At 44.7% G+C, this 16,662-nt stretch overlaps 1 protein-coding gene across 1 annotated transcript in view; it reads right to left on the reverse strand.

Annotated features, from left to right (window-relative positions):
• Positions 1-16,662, reverse strand: part of Map3k5 (mitogen-activated protein kinase kinase kinase 5) — a 201,429-nt gene that overhangs the window by 101,391 nt on the left and 83,376 nt on the right. The window lies entirely within an intron of this gene.

The following is a 16,662-nucleotide window of genomic DNA, read 5'->3' on the forward strand; positions in this document are numbered from 1 at the left end:
AGAGGAGGCAGAAAGACTTTAAGAGTTGAGAGGATGGGTGACTCCAAATACTACAAGGACAGATACACATGTGAACTCAAATGATTATGGTGGCAGGCTTGCGTAAGTTCAAACCAGACAGGGTTTCATCACAGTGGTGAGACAGGAAAGTAGACATGGGCTTGTACCTCTGTCCAAGAAGCTATCTCCCATTGGCATCATCTTGCAAAGGAAGCATTAGTGCTCTCCAATGGAGTCTCACTAGGTATATTAACTACACTTAAAGGTCGGTCCCATGCGCAACAGTAGATGACCATTATAAAACGTGTAGACTTTTCGCCCCCTATTGCACTGCATAGTTTTATGTCAACTAGAGACATGCTAGTGTCATCAAAGGAGGAGCCTCAATGGAGAAAATGCCTCCATAAGATCTGGCTGTAGGACATTTTCTTAATTAGTGGCCAATGGGGGAGGGACCAGCCCCTTGTGGGCGGTGCCATCCCTGGGATGTTGGTCCTGGGTTCTGTAGGAAAGCAGGCTGAGCAGGCCATGGGAAGGAAGCCAGTAAGTAGCACCCCTCCGTGGTCTCTGCATCAGCTCCTACCTTCCCTGCCTGCGTTTCTGCCTTTACCACTTTTGATGATGAATTGTTATATGGAAATAAGCCCTTTCCTCCTCATCTTATTTTTGGTCACAGTGTTTCATCATAGAAATAGTAACCCTAAGACACTTTGGTGGGGCAGTGCTTGTTTCCCTGGCCTTTGGTTTACACATCATAGTTTCCAATTTTTATGGTCTCTCTCTCTCTCTCTCTCTCTCTCTCTCTCTCTCTCTCTCTCTCTTTCTGTGTGTGTGTGTCTTCCCTTTTCTAATTATGGTTTTTCTTGTTTATTTATTTTTTGACCCAATTGATAAGATATAATTGCCCACTTAAACATACAAAGCCCGGTACCATCCATCCCTTAGGAACATTAATAACAACCTGTAAATACACAGAGCAGTCTTGTTTATTTTCTAAAGAGAGAAAATGAAAGAAGGTAAGTGGGTGAGGAGGTCAGGGGGATCAGAAAGGAGTTGGGGGTGGAGGGGACTGTAATTGGAATATATTGTATGAAAAAGCTTTTCTCAATTAGAAATGACATCACTCCAAAACCACCGTGAAATTAGCATAACTCTAAAGTAAGATAAAATCAAATTCTGGAGACAGAAATGTTCCCCTGAAGAGACCTGCGCTGCTGCCGATCTCTCTCCCTGGTATAAGCAGAGATAGTCGGCCTGTTTGAAGGTCTGTTTGGGAGAAATGAAACTCACGGAGTACTTGATAATTGCATAGGTTAAATCTGAGAGAGCCTCAGACAATATGGCTCACTTTTCCCCACAGGGCGTGTTGAAGGATCGGTTGGGTTCTATAGCAGTCTGTGATGGGGCAGGCTTCCATAACAGAGTAACAATTTATGCCTGGTAATGTTCAAGTCCCACCTGGTTAACATGTCTTTAGGCAAAAGGGCTCAGTCTAAAGATGGTACTGAAGTTGGGGAGCTGTCTCAGCAAGCCTGAGAGCCTGGGTATGGATCTGCAGTCTCCATGTAAAACTCTGGGTACCACAGCGCACAGCTCTAACTGGAGTATTTGGTAGGAGAGACAAGTGGGTACCTGGACCTCGTTACCCAGGCAGGATAGCTGTGAGTTCCAAGTTCACTGAGAGATTATTTTTTTTTTAATTGGATATTTCATGTATTTACATTTCAAATGTTATCCCCTTTCCTCCCCTCTCCCAGACTCCCCACCCCCTCGCCCTGCTTCTATGAGGATGTTCCCACTTCCATCCACCCAATCCAACCTCAACACCCTGGCATTCACCTACATTAGGGAAATGAGCCTTCACAAGACTGAGGGCATTTCCTCCTATTGATGCTGGACAATGCCATCCTCTGCTACATATGTGGCTGGAGCCATGGGTCTCTCCATGTGTACTCATTAGTTGGTGGTTTAGTCCCTGGGAGCTCTGGTGGGGTTTGGTTGGTTGATATTGTTGTTCTTACTATGGGGTTGCAAACCCCTTCAGCTCCTTCAGTCTTTTCTCTACTCCTCCACTGGGGTTCCACTGGGGTCCCCTTGTTCAGTCCAATGGTTAGCTGTAAGCATCCCCATTTGTATGAGTAGGGCTCTGGCAGAGCCTCTCAGGGGACACCTACATCTGACTATCAGCTAGCACTTCTTGGCAACAGCAATAGTGACTGGATTTGGTGGCTGCATATGGGACGGATCTCCAGGTGGGGCAGTCTCTGGATGGCCTTTCCTTCAGTCCCTGATCCACTCTCTGTCCCTGTATTTCCTCCCGTGAGTATTTTGTTCTCCCTTCTAAGAAGGAATGAAGCATCCAAATTTTGGTCTTCCTTCTTCTTGGGCTTCATGTGGTCTGTAAATTTTTTCTTAGGTATTTCAAGCTTTTGGGCTAATATCCACTTAGCAGTGAGTGCATACCATGTGTGTTCTTTTGTGATTGGGTTATCTCACTCAGATTCTATCTAAAAGAATAAGCTGGAAAAATATTGAGGAAGATAAGCTATGGTGACCTCTAGGCTTCGTCCTTGTGTACATTTATATATGCATCTGAAAGCACTCATACAGACACACAAACACTTGTACACACCCCACATATAAACACACTGAATAAAAAGGGAAGAAATTTACTAAAGTGTGGAACTGAAGAGCTAAATCCCAAACGCTGAAACGTGGACAAGAACTCTCCCACAATGTTCAAGGGATCAAAAGGGGAACCTTCTAGGCTCTCTGTCAAAAGTCAAAGAAGGACACAGCCAAGACAGGGACAAAACAGACGGATTAGCTCAGCCCAAGCTGAACTCAGACACAGTTCACCTATGCTGCATTTGCTGACATCAGCAGCCCCCTGACCTACATGCTCTATGAAAGAAAACACTAATTTTCAGTCCTAATATAACTCTGGGATGCAAAATGCTTTGTGTATAATGAATCATAAGGCACGGAAAGGGTCAACCCAAGAGAACCACTAGAGCAGAGTCTGCTCAGGCAAGAATGGCCAAGATGCACATTACCTAGAAGATGAAGTCTTCAGATGCAGACTTTAACTACACATAAGGAAAGAAAATAGGAAAAGATGAAGACAATGAATGAAAGGAACAACTTTAACACAGAGTTGGAGTATTAAAAACATCGAGTAACCTGAACCTAACATATAGCATACTAGAAAATAAAAAGTGGGCTTAAAGGCACACTAAATACAAGAGAAGATATTTTTGGCAAAGTAAAAAAAAAATATTCAAAACGAAGCAGAGAAAGAAATAAGAAAAATGGACACAAGTGGACCTCTTCCTCCATCTCTCTACAGGTATGTATCACCCAACCTAGAATTCTTGAATTGGCCAGAGGGAGCTACTGCAGGGCTTAGTGGAAGAGCCTTTATCAAATATGGTTAGAGCCCTGAGTCCAATCATCAGCCCCAAGAAAGAAAGGAAGAAAGGGGCCGTGGGTCAGGAAGGAAGGAAGAAAAGCAAGTTGGCCAGAGAAGGATAAAGGCCTAACACCCTCCAAAAGAACCAATAAAACTGAGTTGGTTTTGCAACACAAACAGTGGAAGACAGAAGAAATAAGACTCCATCTTTAGGGTAATAAAATAGATGTTGTGAGACAAGTAAAAACTGACACTCACTGCCAGTTGATCCACACTACACATACCGCCAGGGTGTTTCCAGAAAAGACTGATCCGAGTTGGTACTGAATTGCAGAAACACAAACATCAAAATGGTGACCATATGACCACATATACGGTCAATTTAGGTATAGCGTCTTAAATCTATTGACTGTTTAAATTAGGTTTCCTGATTAGGAAAACAAGGAGATACAATTTAAGATACTACGCATAATTCAAGAGGACACCCTTGTGATGACTAATCTTGGTTATTAATTTTACTCCATCTGGAACTAACTAAAACCTAAGTTGCTAGGCACGCCTGTGAGGGGCTGACCCTCTCCTTCCCTTCCTTCCTTCCCCTTCCTTCCCTTCCCTTCCCTTCCCTTCCTTCCTTCCTTCCTTCCTTCCTTCCCCTCCCCCAACCTCTCTTTGATACAGGTTTTTCCCTCTGTAGCCCTGCTGTTGTTCAGTGACAGGAACTAGTCCCTAACTCAGAGCTCAGCCTGTGTTTCCTCCTGGGTTCTGGGATTAAAGATGTGCACCACCACGCCTAGCCTGTGGAGAATTTTCTTGATCTGATTGTTTGAGAAATCAAGACCCAGCCAACCCCTGACACACCTTCTAGTAACAAACCTTCAAAGAGGGACATGGAAAAAGGAAGCATTGTGTGTGTGTGTGTGTGTGTGTGTGTGTGTGTGTGTGTGTGTGTGAGAGAGAGAGAGAGAGAGAGAGAGAGGCAATTTCATGCTCATATAAATTAATTAACCACTATAATCCTCATCCGTCCAGTTTCCTACTACCCTTATAAATCACCCTCCAGTCTCCTCCCCACCCTTGTAAGCCCCTCCCTACAGTTTCCCTTCCAGACGGTCACTCTTTTTTACTACAATCCATTGAGTTTGCCTTTGAGATTCACACCTGATAAAAAGTACCCTTAGATGCTACAATAATGAAATCATTTTAGCGTAAACAGATTCGTTTTAGGGAAGCAAACTGCTTGGCAGTCCTAACTCAGCACGGGCCACCCTTCTGTGCTGTGCACTCGGCAGATGGTTTGGCTTGCTTTGCTCTGCTCTCCCTCTGAGATCTGGCCTAAAGGAGCAGCCACTGGTGGAATGGCCAGAAAAAAAAAAATGCTCACACTAAATCACAAATGGTCTTGCAGGGCAGAATGCACATCCATCCAGACATGTACTGAGCTTAAGGGCTGGAGGAGGTAGAAATGTGCAATCTTCCTGCAGAGAATGTCTCTGATAACATGACACCTGTGACGTCATCCGGGAGAGAAACTTGTGGCTAGTTCCAAAATACTAAGAGAGAGTATGAAACTAGCAGCCTCCGACTATTGAGTTCTTAGGCAGTGACAACTATAGGTGACATTTGGGGACCAGTACTTATCACCCTGACGACTGTTCAAGATCAGGGGGGAATTCCCAACAAAACTGAAACTGAAGCACAGAAAATGTCAGTCACGCGGTGTGAACGGGCACGAAGGAACTTGACTTTGTTCTCTGGATTCCAAAGTGTAAGCCTTTTTCTCTATCCCTCTCTACCCTTGGTTTGTACTTTAAAAAATATTTTACTAGCTTTTGGTCATGTGTGTGTGTGTGTGTGTGTGTGTGTGTGTGTGTGTGTGTGTGTGTGTGTGTGTGTGTGTGGTGTGCGTGCACCCGTGAAGTCCAAGGTCAATGCCAGGTGTCTCTAACTGACTTCATGAAATGGCATCTCTCACCGAATCAGTCCCCAGCCCCCATGTTTAACTCCTGACAGCCACTGTGTCTACTTTTCAGGAAGGATCTGAATTCAGGTCCTCTTGCTTATGTGGTAAGGGCCACATTCAGTTCCTGCCTCAGGTTCCCCCTCGACTTCCTAACTTGGCTGCCTTTGAGAATGGATCCCTTGCTCCTTTAAGCTGCTCTTGGTCACACATATTTAGGGCCATCTCCCTTGGCCCTTTTGTTTTACATAATAAAAGAGTTTGGACAGGAAACCATAAAAGGAAGAATAAAAGCAAAGAATAAAGTTTGTGGAGCTGGAGAGATGGCTCAGCGGTTAAGAGCACTGACTGCTCTTCCAGAGGTCATGAGTTCAAATCCCAGCAACCAGATGGTGACTCACAACCATCTGTAATGAGATCTGATGCCCTCTTCTGGTGTGTCTGAAGATAGCAACAGTGTACTCGTCATATATAAAATGAATAAATAAAATCTTTTAAAAAAAAAAAGAATAAAGTTTGTGTCTTCTATTGAAATTAATATGCTCTAGGAAAATGGAATTTTTCACCAAATACATTTAATTAGCTTCATGAGGCCAAAGACTAAATATTTAAGAAAAAGTTAGTACAACAATCGTAGTTTATATGCCCATAAAGTACGCCAAAGAAGTTGTTTGACGTTGTTAAATCTTTACAGTCTAGCTCGCAGGGGGATAAATGAGCACGGCTTTGTGTAAAGAAAATGGCAGTGGTTAGCGCTGCAAAATTATTAAGAAAGAACTAAAACGATGAGCTGAGAGTAACGCTGAAGCAGAGGGAACTTCTGCTGTAGCTTCAGCCGTCAACTTGTCATAGACTTAATTCCCTAGGCAGAGGAGAACCTCGACTGAAGACCAGCCTAGACCACACTGGCCCGTGGGAGAGTCCATGAGGCTTTGGGGTATCGGCTAATTGACACAGGAGGACCCGAGGCACCACACCGTGGAAGCCATCCCTAGATAGCCAGTCCCAGCCTGTGCAAGGAAGCAGCTGACGGAGCCAGGGTAGCAGGCCAGCAAGCAGCATTTCTCTCCGTGGCTTCTGCTTCATGCAGCTCCTTGTTTCCCCTTGACGTCCTAACTTGGCTTCCTTCCCTAATGGACCCCTTGCACCTTTAAGCTGCTCTTGGTCACACTGTGTCACAGCATAGAAAAAAATGATCGAGACAACTTCATTTGGAAAAAAATAATAAACCTTAGCAAAAGAACTGAACACACGTATGTATTAAAATTCCAATAATATTTGAGTAATAGCACAATGCTGCTTCCATTCCTGTTTTTAGCGCTAAATATCTGTTGAAAGGGAGCTAATAGGGCGTTCTACATTCAGCTTATCCTTACCTCCGAGAAATGATATTTTGTATCTAAATGCAGTTTTATCGTGGTTTCACTTAGAAGGCATCGATTCTCATTCAAACTTCCGAAGAGACAGATTTTGTTCAAGAACTTCCACCTTCTGACTGCCCGTGAAAGAGCGAGGCCTTGGTGGTGAAGTGAGTGGTGTGTTTATAAAGACTGTGTGCACACTTCCCTCCTGGCTGAGGAGAGTCTGCTTCCCAGCCGGGAGAAACGGGGCTCAAGTTCCATTTTGCTGTCACTTCCCCTTTGTCTGTGCCCTAACTGCCGTGATCCTCCCAGTGAGCCATGGGTGATTAAATTATAATTCCGTGCCCTTTGGTGCCTCTACAGACTCCTGAAATCATCACCCTCGAAACTTTCAAAGGCAAGGCAGAGCAGCACGTGTAGGGAAATGAGTGTGGAGTCACTTGCTAACTGGATCTGGTGACCAGGGAACAGCCTGCTAATTCCAAACACTTAGACACCGGCTCCTTATATTAATAATAAAAAATATCAGAGTGAGAATTGTAAAAGCCCCAAACACTGTTTATTCCACCCATTTCCACAAAATCTTTCTTTTTCCTGAAAAGAGAAAAACCATGCTGTTCATGATCTGCTTTTAAATTTAATATCTCGTGACACATCACCAGAAACATTTTTTTTTTCAGAGCTACACACGTTTCCTCAGCGTACATCCAAAAGAACTAAAATTGAGACCTCTAAAGAGATATCTGCATGCTGATATACATAGCAGTTCTTTTTATAAGGTGCAAAAGGCGGAAGGAGCGCCATGCTTGCGGGTGAATTTGGGGATGAGCAAAACGTGGTCTACACACATGGAGAGCCAGTGCTCAGCCTTGAAAGGGAAGGGATCTGACATCAGCTATCATATTTATAAACTCTGAAGATACGGTGGCAAGTCGGTTAAAATAACCACAAGGCGAATCTGAGGTGTCTTTAGTAGACTCACGGAAGCAAGGAGTAGAATCGTGATTCCCAGGGGCTAGGATAAGCGGGGAAAGCAAGTTATTTAATGGGTACAGGATTTCAGTGCTGTGGGATGGAGAGAGGCCTGTGCCTGGGAGGTAGGGACAGACAGACACACACCTATACAGGTTCTCCAGGTTGCTGAATTACAGTCTCAAAACCAGTTACCATGCTACATTTCTTTTAAGGTACGCTTTGTGCCATGACTGTCAAAAGAACGCAAAGAAACCAGGCCCCCAACTTCGAATGACTGATAGTCTATCTTGTGAAGACCCTATCCTCTATTTTAAAAACAAAAACAAAAAAGCAAACATTTAGGTTTCTTTTTTCTTGTTACCACAAGTCCAGTGCAGTGAATGCCACTGCAAATAAACCTTTGATTTGCATCTGCTATCTCTTTAGGACAGTTTCCAAACAGCTCAAGTGTACCAAAGAACATGAGTCGTATCACAGCTCTAGATGCATAAAGACAAACTGCATCCCAACAGATCCAGCCGACTTGTATTCTCCAAGATCACTGTGGAGAGACTCTCTCGTGCAGCCATGTTGAAATGTTCTCATCTCTCTCCCCCTTTGTCAAGAGATAAGGACAACAAAAGTAGACTGTGCTGATCCTCTGACAAGCGCTGCAATCAGAGAGGCTGCTGTCATTAACTGGCTGGCACAGCAATTATCGCACGGTGGTTATGGCAAACACCTGCTGCTGCTCAGCCAGTTAACGTCCTCCTCGAGACACGGTGAACTCCTTCTACCAGGTCCTGAGGCTTCTGGGCTGAGAGATAGCTCTCTGAACTGCACGTGCCAACCCACCATATCCAAGCTCCACTCGAGCATGGCAGTTTCACTGGAGAGAACAAGCTACACCAAGCCGAGAATTAGCGGCAGATGCGTACACCCCAACGGAGTCCCATATGAAACACGGAACTATGGCAACGCAAGTTCTCCAAAAACAGCCAGTGCCCTAGCAGGTCACCTAGTGAGACTGAATTAATGACGTCCCAGAGAGCTCAGATATTCCAAGACAGACAAGACAGTGCTCCAAGTCCATTGTGCCATGTGAGAGTTGGGTGTCACAATCTTACAGTTCTCTCTTTATAATAAGGTCTTACAAGAGGCAAGGTGACGATCCTGCTAACCAGTATCTCTGTGGCTTTCGAGGGACCCACCCTTATTCCCTTAGACTGTTTCCAGTTGTGAAGACTGCCCCCTTGGCAAAGTCTGGAGCCCCTGTTTGTTACTCAGGGGTTGCCAAAGCTCTTAGGTCACAGCATCGTGTCATCTCAAAGGTGACTGCCCCTCCTGCTTCACCCTCCATCTCTCATCCCACCGTCTCCTACACCACACCAGAGTTCCTCTAGCCAGCATGGCACCGCACCTGTCTTCCCTGACTTACTTAGTAGCTGTGATTTCTGTTTTAAAAAGGCATACTGGTTCATTGAACCACACTCCAATCACATAAAGATGAAAGAAAGCTATTTGTAGGGCTTGGTCCACGAACTACGTGGTTTGAAAACATGGGAGACCTGAGTTTGCCTTCTAGAACCTACATATGAGAAGCTCTTGGCAGCAGGCACTTGCAATCCCAGGCCTGTGGTGATAGATTCAGGCAGATCCCGGAAGCTCACTGGCCAGCCAATGGGTGAGGTACAGGACAGTGGGAGGGAGAGAGAGAGGGAGGGAGGGAGGAGAGGAAGAAAGGAAGGAAGCTAGGAAGGGAAGAGAAAGGAGGGGAAAAGGGAGGGGAAAGGGAGGGAGGGAGAGAGGGAGGGAGGGGGAGGAAGAAAGGAAGGAAGCTAGGAAGGGAAGAGAAAGGAGGGGGAAAATGGAGGGGAAGAGAAGGAGGGGGAAGGGAGGGAGGGAGAGAGGGAAGAAAGGAGGGGAAAAGAGGAAGAGGAAGGAGAGAGAAGGGGAAGGAGGGGGAAAGAGGGAGGGGCAGAGAGGGGGAGGGGAGGGAGGGACAGAGAGAGAGAGAGAGAGAGGAGAGGGAGAGAGAGAGAGAGAGAGAGAGAGAGAGAGAGAGAGGGAGGGAGAGAGAGAGGGAGGGACAGGGAGAGGGAGAGGGAGGGAGGAGAGAGAGAGAGAGAGAGAGAGGAGAGAGAGAGAGAGAGAGAGAGTTCTGAGTAAGCCAGTCTCTACTTGGTACTTGGTAACTGTTGGGCAGACCTAGAGATGATGCTAACTACAATTGCCTGGGGGTCTTTTCTGTTGAACTGAAGCTCCTGTCTCTCAACTTTCTGTGGTACATGGATCACAATTTACTCAGACACAAAACGCTCCAGGCTATGACTCAGGCTCCGGGGACTGACTGCTTGCTGAGACACTGCATTTTTTTTTTTTTTATCCCAGCACCTGAAGTTGACAGGGCAAGATTCCAATGACTATGCCCCAAAAGAGAAGGGCAGGTGAGGGAGGGGTTGGGATGGAGGCCCCAGGGCAGGTGTGAATGGGCATCTGTCGGATGAGGTGCTTGGGAAACTCAGAGGTGCCCTAACCTCAGCACCCCAGCGGGGCAGCTTCATTCTCAGCTCTAACAGAAAGCTAGGCGAAGGTCACTGCTAGTGAGAAAAGGCAGGCCCTACCGGAGGGACTGAAACAGTAAGAAGAGGCACAGCTAAATTAACTAATTAATTACAATTAATTTACACGAATTAATTAAACTAATAAATTAATTAAAATTGCAAGCATTAAAAACGATGCATTTAAAAATGGGGCCAGGCTTAGTGTCTGGCAGGATAGACAGACGTGACAACTCTAAAGTTATGGGCAGGCACTCTGGTGACGTGACAGTTCTCCAATGGTCAGTAAGTCAGGAAGTGATAGGAGAGCCATTCTAAGGTCTCCCACGGAGTTGGCTGACCCTTAGCAGCCTTTCCTATCACTAGAAAACTCAGAGCCACTTGGAGTGAAATCATAAAAACACGGGCCCTCAAGACCTTGACCACAAAGCTTTTCTGAAGGCAGTTAATCTTGAGCTGAACAGGAAACATTTAAAAGGAACCAGTAAATGAAACAAAGCCAGAAAAAGACAGAAGAATCTCTGTGCTCCTTAAATGGACCTAACACAACCTTGATCCGTCTTGCTATAGCCCAAGCTCCTGTTTTTAAAAGAGGAAACACTTCTACTCTGCTCATGTGCCCAATGCACGTGACCTCACCCAAACACATTTTCCACTCGAATTCACAGACTTTGGGAATCAGGCGTTTTGGGGAGCATGATTGACACAGTATCTCCACCATATCCCCATGGGCAGAAAGCTCCTCACACAACTGTCTCTAATCCCCTCCCATGAAGAAAAGTCTAATGTGCAAACCTCACGGTAATAAGCATTACTCCTCTGTAACAGGAGAGGGGGGAGACATCTACCGGGTTAAGAGACATAACAAAACTCTTTCACTGTAAGAATAATTTGAGGTACAAACTCAAACTTCAAAGGATACAGGAAGTCACTGTCCTTTAGTCTTATCTAGGCTCTCAGTCATTGCTGTGTTTCTAGTCTTCCTCTAGGCTACCAGGAGGACACAAATTTTAAATACCATTATTTCAGCCTCGCATATTAACAACAACGTGTTACTAGCTATCGGGAACTCCTGAAGAGTCACTTTCTTTAATAAACAGACAGACACATGCCAGCAAAGTTGTACACAGAAAACTATACATGAATTGGTCAATATTTCAGGAATAGTAAGACAGGCAAAAGGACAATATAAGCAGTGCTCTGATATAGCCACCGTCCAACGGTGGGATGAATGATATTAAATACAATTGAACTGCACGTGAACCACTCGACTCCCTCCTGTTTGCGGTGCCGTTATACTGGATTTGAGGATTACGGCACCCACCTATGCATCTATACAGACACTTTACACACACGACGACACTAAATATCCTATAAAGAACATAGGAAATTTTCATCTAACATGCACACATACATAAACACACATACACACGCATGCACATATATGCATGCACACGCACGGGCCCACATGTACTAGTACTAAGACCCAGGGCCTCATTCTTACAAGGTAAGCACTTTACCACTGAGTTACCCTCCCTCCCCCAAGTCTCTGTTCAATTTTTCAAAGGACTTTCTATATCACAGTTTTCTCTAAGTGTATATATCTGCTGTGTCTAGGGTCAACAAGTCGCTGACTTCTCTAGGCAATGCCAATATCTCCGGGTAGTTATAAAAGAGGCAAGGAATTGGGACTCCCCCCTCTTTAACATCCTTACCAAAAATTAATATTGTCAGATAATAAAATCTGGGCATTCTGAATAGAATTTGTATGTTAGCATTTGGACTATAAAAGGACTTTATTTTATATAACTAAAATACTTTTTCAGACATTTGTGCTTTTCTTTTTTTTCCCCTTAGGCTCATTTCAATTTTTTTTTTTTTTTTCGGAGCTGGGGACTGAACCCAGGGCCTTGCGGTTGCTAGGCAAGTGCTCTACCACTGAGCCAAATCCCCAACCCCTTCAATTTTTTTAAAAAATGTTTTTAGGCCAGGCCATATATATTGAGCAAAATCCTGTACTATGTTTCTTGGTACCTTTTATATTACTCATATATTTATGCTTCCCAGTGCATAGATTCCTTCCTGTATTTCCAGGTTCCCCTTCCTCCTAAAGAATCCCCTGTCACATTCTTCTAGTGAAGGTAACAAAAGACATGATATTTATTTACCTGGAACAGACACAGTTTTACCTTCAAGTTTGAGAAAACCATTCCTGGCCTCCTAGCCTCTGCTCATCTTTCCTTTCTTCTGGTAGTCACTGTGCTGGCCCACTGTCTCCTGGCTGCCCTCCATGAGGACTGTACCCTCTCCCTTACAGAATGTAGCTGCTCTTGGATTACTCTTACGGCATTTCCTGGCATTTCTAAGATCTAGCAGCTTCGTGATGATGTGTGAATGCAAGCTTTTCTTTGTTTAGTTTGTGGGTGGCTTGCTCTGCTCTCTAAACTTGTGGGGTCAGGATGCATCAAGCTGAGGGGGAGGCATCGCCATTTATACGCTTGGAATCTTTTTCCTTCTTGAACTTCAAAGTACAGGTTGTGTCAGATGCAGCAATGCTTGCTGCGGATCACTGAGAAGGTTAATTTCTCTCTCAGTCTTTTTCTTCCTTCTGCTCCAATCTCATTTTGAACTACCTCTTCTCAAGGTTACTGACCTTTGCCTATATTATGTGACCTATGGGAGATTAGCACCAGCCTATGGCGTTTAACTTCTAATACGGTATTTTTTTTTTTAGCTCTAGAATCTTTGATGTTCTTTCTTTTTCAAATCTTTCCGTCCCATAATCCCTCGCACTACTATTCATCGTAAACATCTTTCCAAGTGCATTCTTTAATATTTTATTACTCTTTTTATGTCCTGTCCTTCCTCCCTCCCTCCCTTTCTCCATTCCTCCCTCTCCCTCTCTCTCTCTCTCTCTCTCTCTCTCTCTCTCTCCATCTCTTCTCCCTTCTCTCCTCCCTCTTTCTCTCATTCCTCTCTCCCTCTCTTCCATATTTCAAGATGGGGTCTCATGGAGCCTAGGCAGGTGCCAAACTCACTGTGTAGCTGAGACTTCCATTGAATTCCTGATCCTGCAGTCTCCACCTCCCAAGGGTTGGCATTACAGGCGCACATGCATACATCACCACAACCAACTCTGTGGATGCGTTCCTATGCCTGGCTTTTCTCTTGAACATGCATCATCCTTTTCCACCCCTTCAATAACTTTCCATGGAGTAATAGACATAGAGAATATGCTACAAAATCTGGTCTCTCTTATTTCTTAAGAGTTTGGTTATATCTTAGCCACCGTTCTATTGCTGTAAAGAGACATTTTAACCAAGGCAACCCTTATAAAAGAAAGCATTTAACTGGGGCCTTACGTATAGGTTAGCACAGGACCAGCATGGTGGGAAGTGGACAGGTATCATGATGGAGCAGTGGCTGAGACCTTTTCCATACTGAACCATAAACAGCAGGTAGAGGTGGGGTAGGGTAGGGAAGGGTGGGAGAGCAGCCAGACCGGACCTAGCCCAGTGATAGACTTCCTCCAACAAAGCCACATCTCCCAGTCTTTCTAATCTTCCTCAAATAGTTCCACTCCCCGGTGACTAAGCTTTTCAAATATCTGAGTCTAGGAAGGCCATTCTCATTCAAGCGGGCACATTGTATTACCTCACCCCATGGGCTCTGACCCACACCCCAATGCAAAATCCATTCCTTTCAACCTCAAGTCTCAGTGCTGTTCAAAAGTCCAAAGACTCGAGGCAGTCTCTTAACCGTAACCCGTTGTAAAATCAAATGAAACCGCAGATCGCCCACTTCCAACATGTAATGGCACAGGATAGACATTACCGTTACAAAAGGGAGTAAGGGGAGCCTAGTGAAGAGACACTGGACCCAAGCAAGAACGAAATCCAGCAGGGTAAACTCCAAATTCTGCTATGAGGCTCTTCCAATCCCCTTCCAGCTCTGTTGACTGCCACACATTTCTCTCTTAGGGGATGGCTCCACAATCTGTCTGCAGCTCTCCTTGGCAGGTATCCCAGGGCTCTGGCATCTAAACATCTTAGATCTCTAACACAATCCAGGATTCCCCCCACCCCCCCAGCTTCCCATAATAGCTTCTCCATGCAGGACTCCCCTGAGTTCTGTCTCAGTGGCTTTCCTCAATAAAGCATTTTACTCCTGTAACCTTATGAACCCTAAAGCCAGAATAACACGGCCAAAGCTGCCAAATTCTTCTGTTTGCTAGGGCTGGAACCTGCCCCTCTTCTTGAATTACATTGCTATAAGGCCCAGGAGATCCCTCGGAGCTTTGCCTTCTGCAGGTTGCAGGGTTAGTTGAGTGTGGTCTTGCCCTTTATTCCCTTTAGCATCAGGCTTTTCTTTCATCTGTTTATAGAACACAAGCCTTGGCCCCAGCCTTGCATCCCCTGGCCCTCCTTTTCTCCTCAAACTGAACCTTTTATAGTTCTCTTTGCTTCACTTGTCGCTTCTCAATGTAGGTAGGCCCAAGTGTGGTCCCGACCATGGGACACAGTCCATACTAAGCCGTCTTGAAATTTCCTCTGCCAACCTCATTAAATTCAAAACTGTTGAATGTAGCCTAGGGGCATATTTTAGGATGAGGGTGAAAAGCCGTCACATCATTTGCCAATATTTCACAAGAATGATCTCTAGGCTAGCTGCTAATAGCCGTCCCCTCTGTAGCCTTTTGAGCTGGGCCTGTGTAGTCCAAATGTTCTTCAGCACATACTGTCTTCCATGTTCCTACAAGGACGACCCAGTGAGCCCCACTTGGAGAACTCAACATCTTTTACAGTCCGAAGTCCCTAAGTTTTCCATATCCCACCCACAAGCCACAAGGTCAGGACTGTCATAGCAACATCTTTACCCCTAGTACCAACTGCTGTCTTAGCTACTCTGTCCTACCGCTGTGAATAGACACCATCACAGACGCAAATATAAAAGAGAGCAATTTAAATCGGAGGCTTGCTTAAAGTTTTAGAGATTTAGTCCACAATCGTCATGGCAAGAACCAGATAGCTAAGAGCTTTCTATAGCTAAGATAGCTAAGAATGGGGTTGGGGATTTAGCTCAGTGGTAGAGCACTTGCCTAGCAAGCGCAAGGCCCTGAGTTGGTCCCCAGCTCCAAAAAAAAAAAAAAAAAAAAAAAAAAAAAGATTGCTAAGAACGGTAGCTAAGAGTTTTATAGACGATCCACAGATGGCAGGCAGAGACAGAAAGACAGACAGACAATGGTCCCACTGTGGGCTTTGGAAATGTCAAAGCACACCCTAGTGACACAATTCCTCCAACATGGCTCCATTTCCTCCAACAAAGCCACACCTCCTAATCCTCCTCAAACAGTTCCTCTTCCTGGTGATTAAGCATTCAAATACAGGAGCCTAAGAAGCCACCATAGGTTAAAAGAGGCAAATAGAGTATTAGCAATTGGTCAACATATGGAGGCTTGGTTTTATTTGTTGTTGTTTGTTTTTTTTGTTTGTTTGTTTTCTTTTTTGTTTTGTTTTGTTTTTTAGCATGGTTCTGTGATGGCCTTAACTTACAGTATTCCCTTCATCTTAAGGCTAAGCCTTTTAGAGTTTCTCTTGAAAGTTTGAGATTCTCTGAGTCAATGACTTCAAACTGAAAGCCATCTCCTCTGCCATGGGCAGCTGCTGAAACTTCTGTTCTGTCCTACAGTCTTCCAGATGCCAGTTTACTTGGAGGCTCCTTCACCCAGGGTCCAGACAAGGAAGAGTTCAACATGCGGATCCTGTGTCTCCTTCTGTGGCATGGTCATTACTCAAGGGTTATTTCTAGGAACTTTGGTCACCTAGTATCATCTCCTTAGGCCAGTAAGATTGTGATTTTCTATTTGAGTCCAAAGAGAAGTCTGGGGGATTAACTCCATGTTCTTCCCGTAGCCAAGGACCAAAACCTCCCCAGGTTCTGATCCTCTCTAACTCTTCCCAACAGTTCTAATTGTCATCAGCAGGAAGATCAGCACAACTGAAGCCACTCTGTCCCCACAACACCCCATACCCCGCAAAAGCCAGTACCTTAAGAAGCAGCAGCACATCTGAATTCTTTGAATTCTTTTGTGTTTTTTGTTTGTTTGTTGTTGTTTAGGATTTCCTTGCTTGGTTTTTTTTCTTTCTCTTTTTTGTTTTGTTTTTAGTACTTTGAAGGCCTTGTTTAAGAAATTCATTCCTAACCCAAAGCCATAAATAATCTGCAGTTTTAGGCTAAAAGTATTTTCCTTAATATATCTTTATTTTCGCGTTTGGATCTTTCAACTCGCTTAGAATTAAACTTCTGCGTGAGGCTTAAGAAAGAGATCTGGGCCTGGAGCTGGGGTTGTTCCTTAGGCTTGTCTAGCATAAATAAGGCCCTGGGTTTGATACTTAGCGCCAGAAAAAAAGGGGCAAA

This window comes from Rattus rattus, chromosome 2 (assembly GCF_011064425.1).
Source record: "Rattus rattus isolate New Zealand chromosome 2, Rrattus_CSIRO_v1, whole genome shotgun sequence".
NCBI lineage: Eukaryota > Metazoa > Chordata > Mammalia > Rodentia > Muridae > Rattus > Rattus rattus.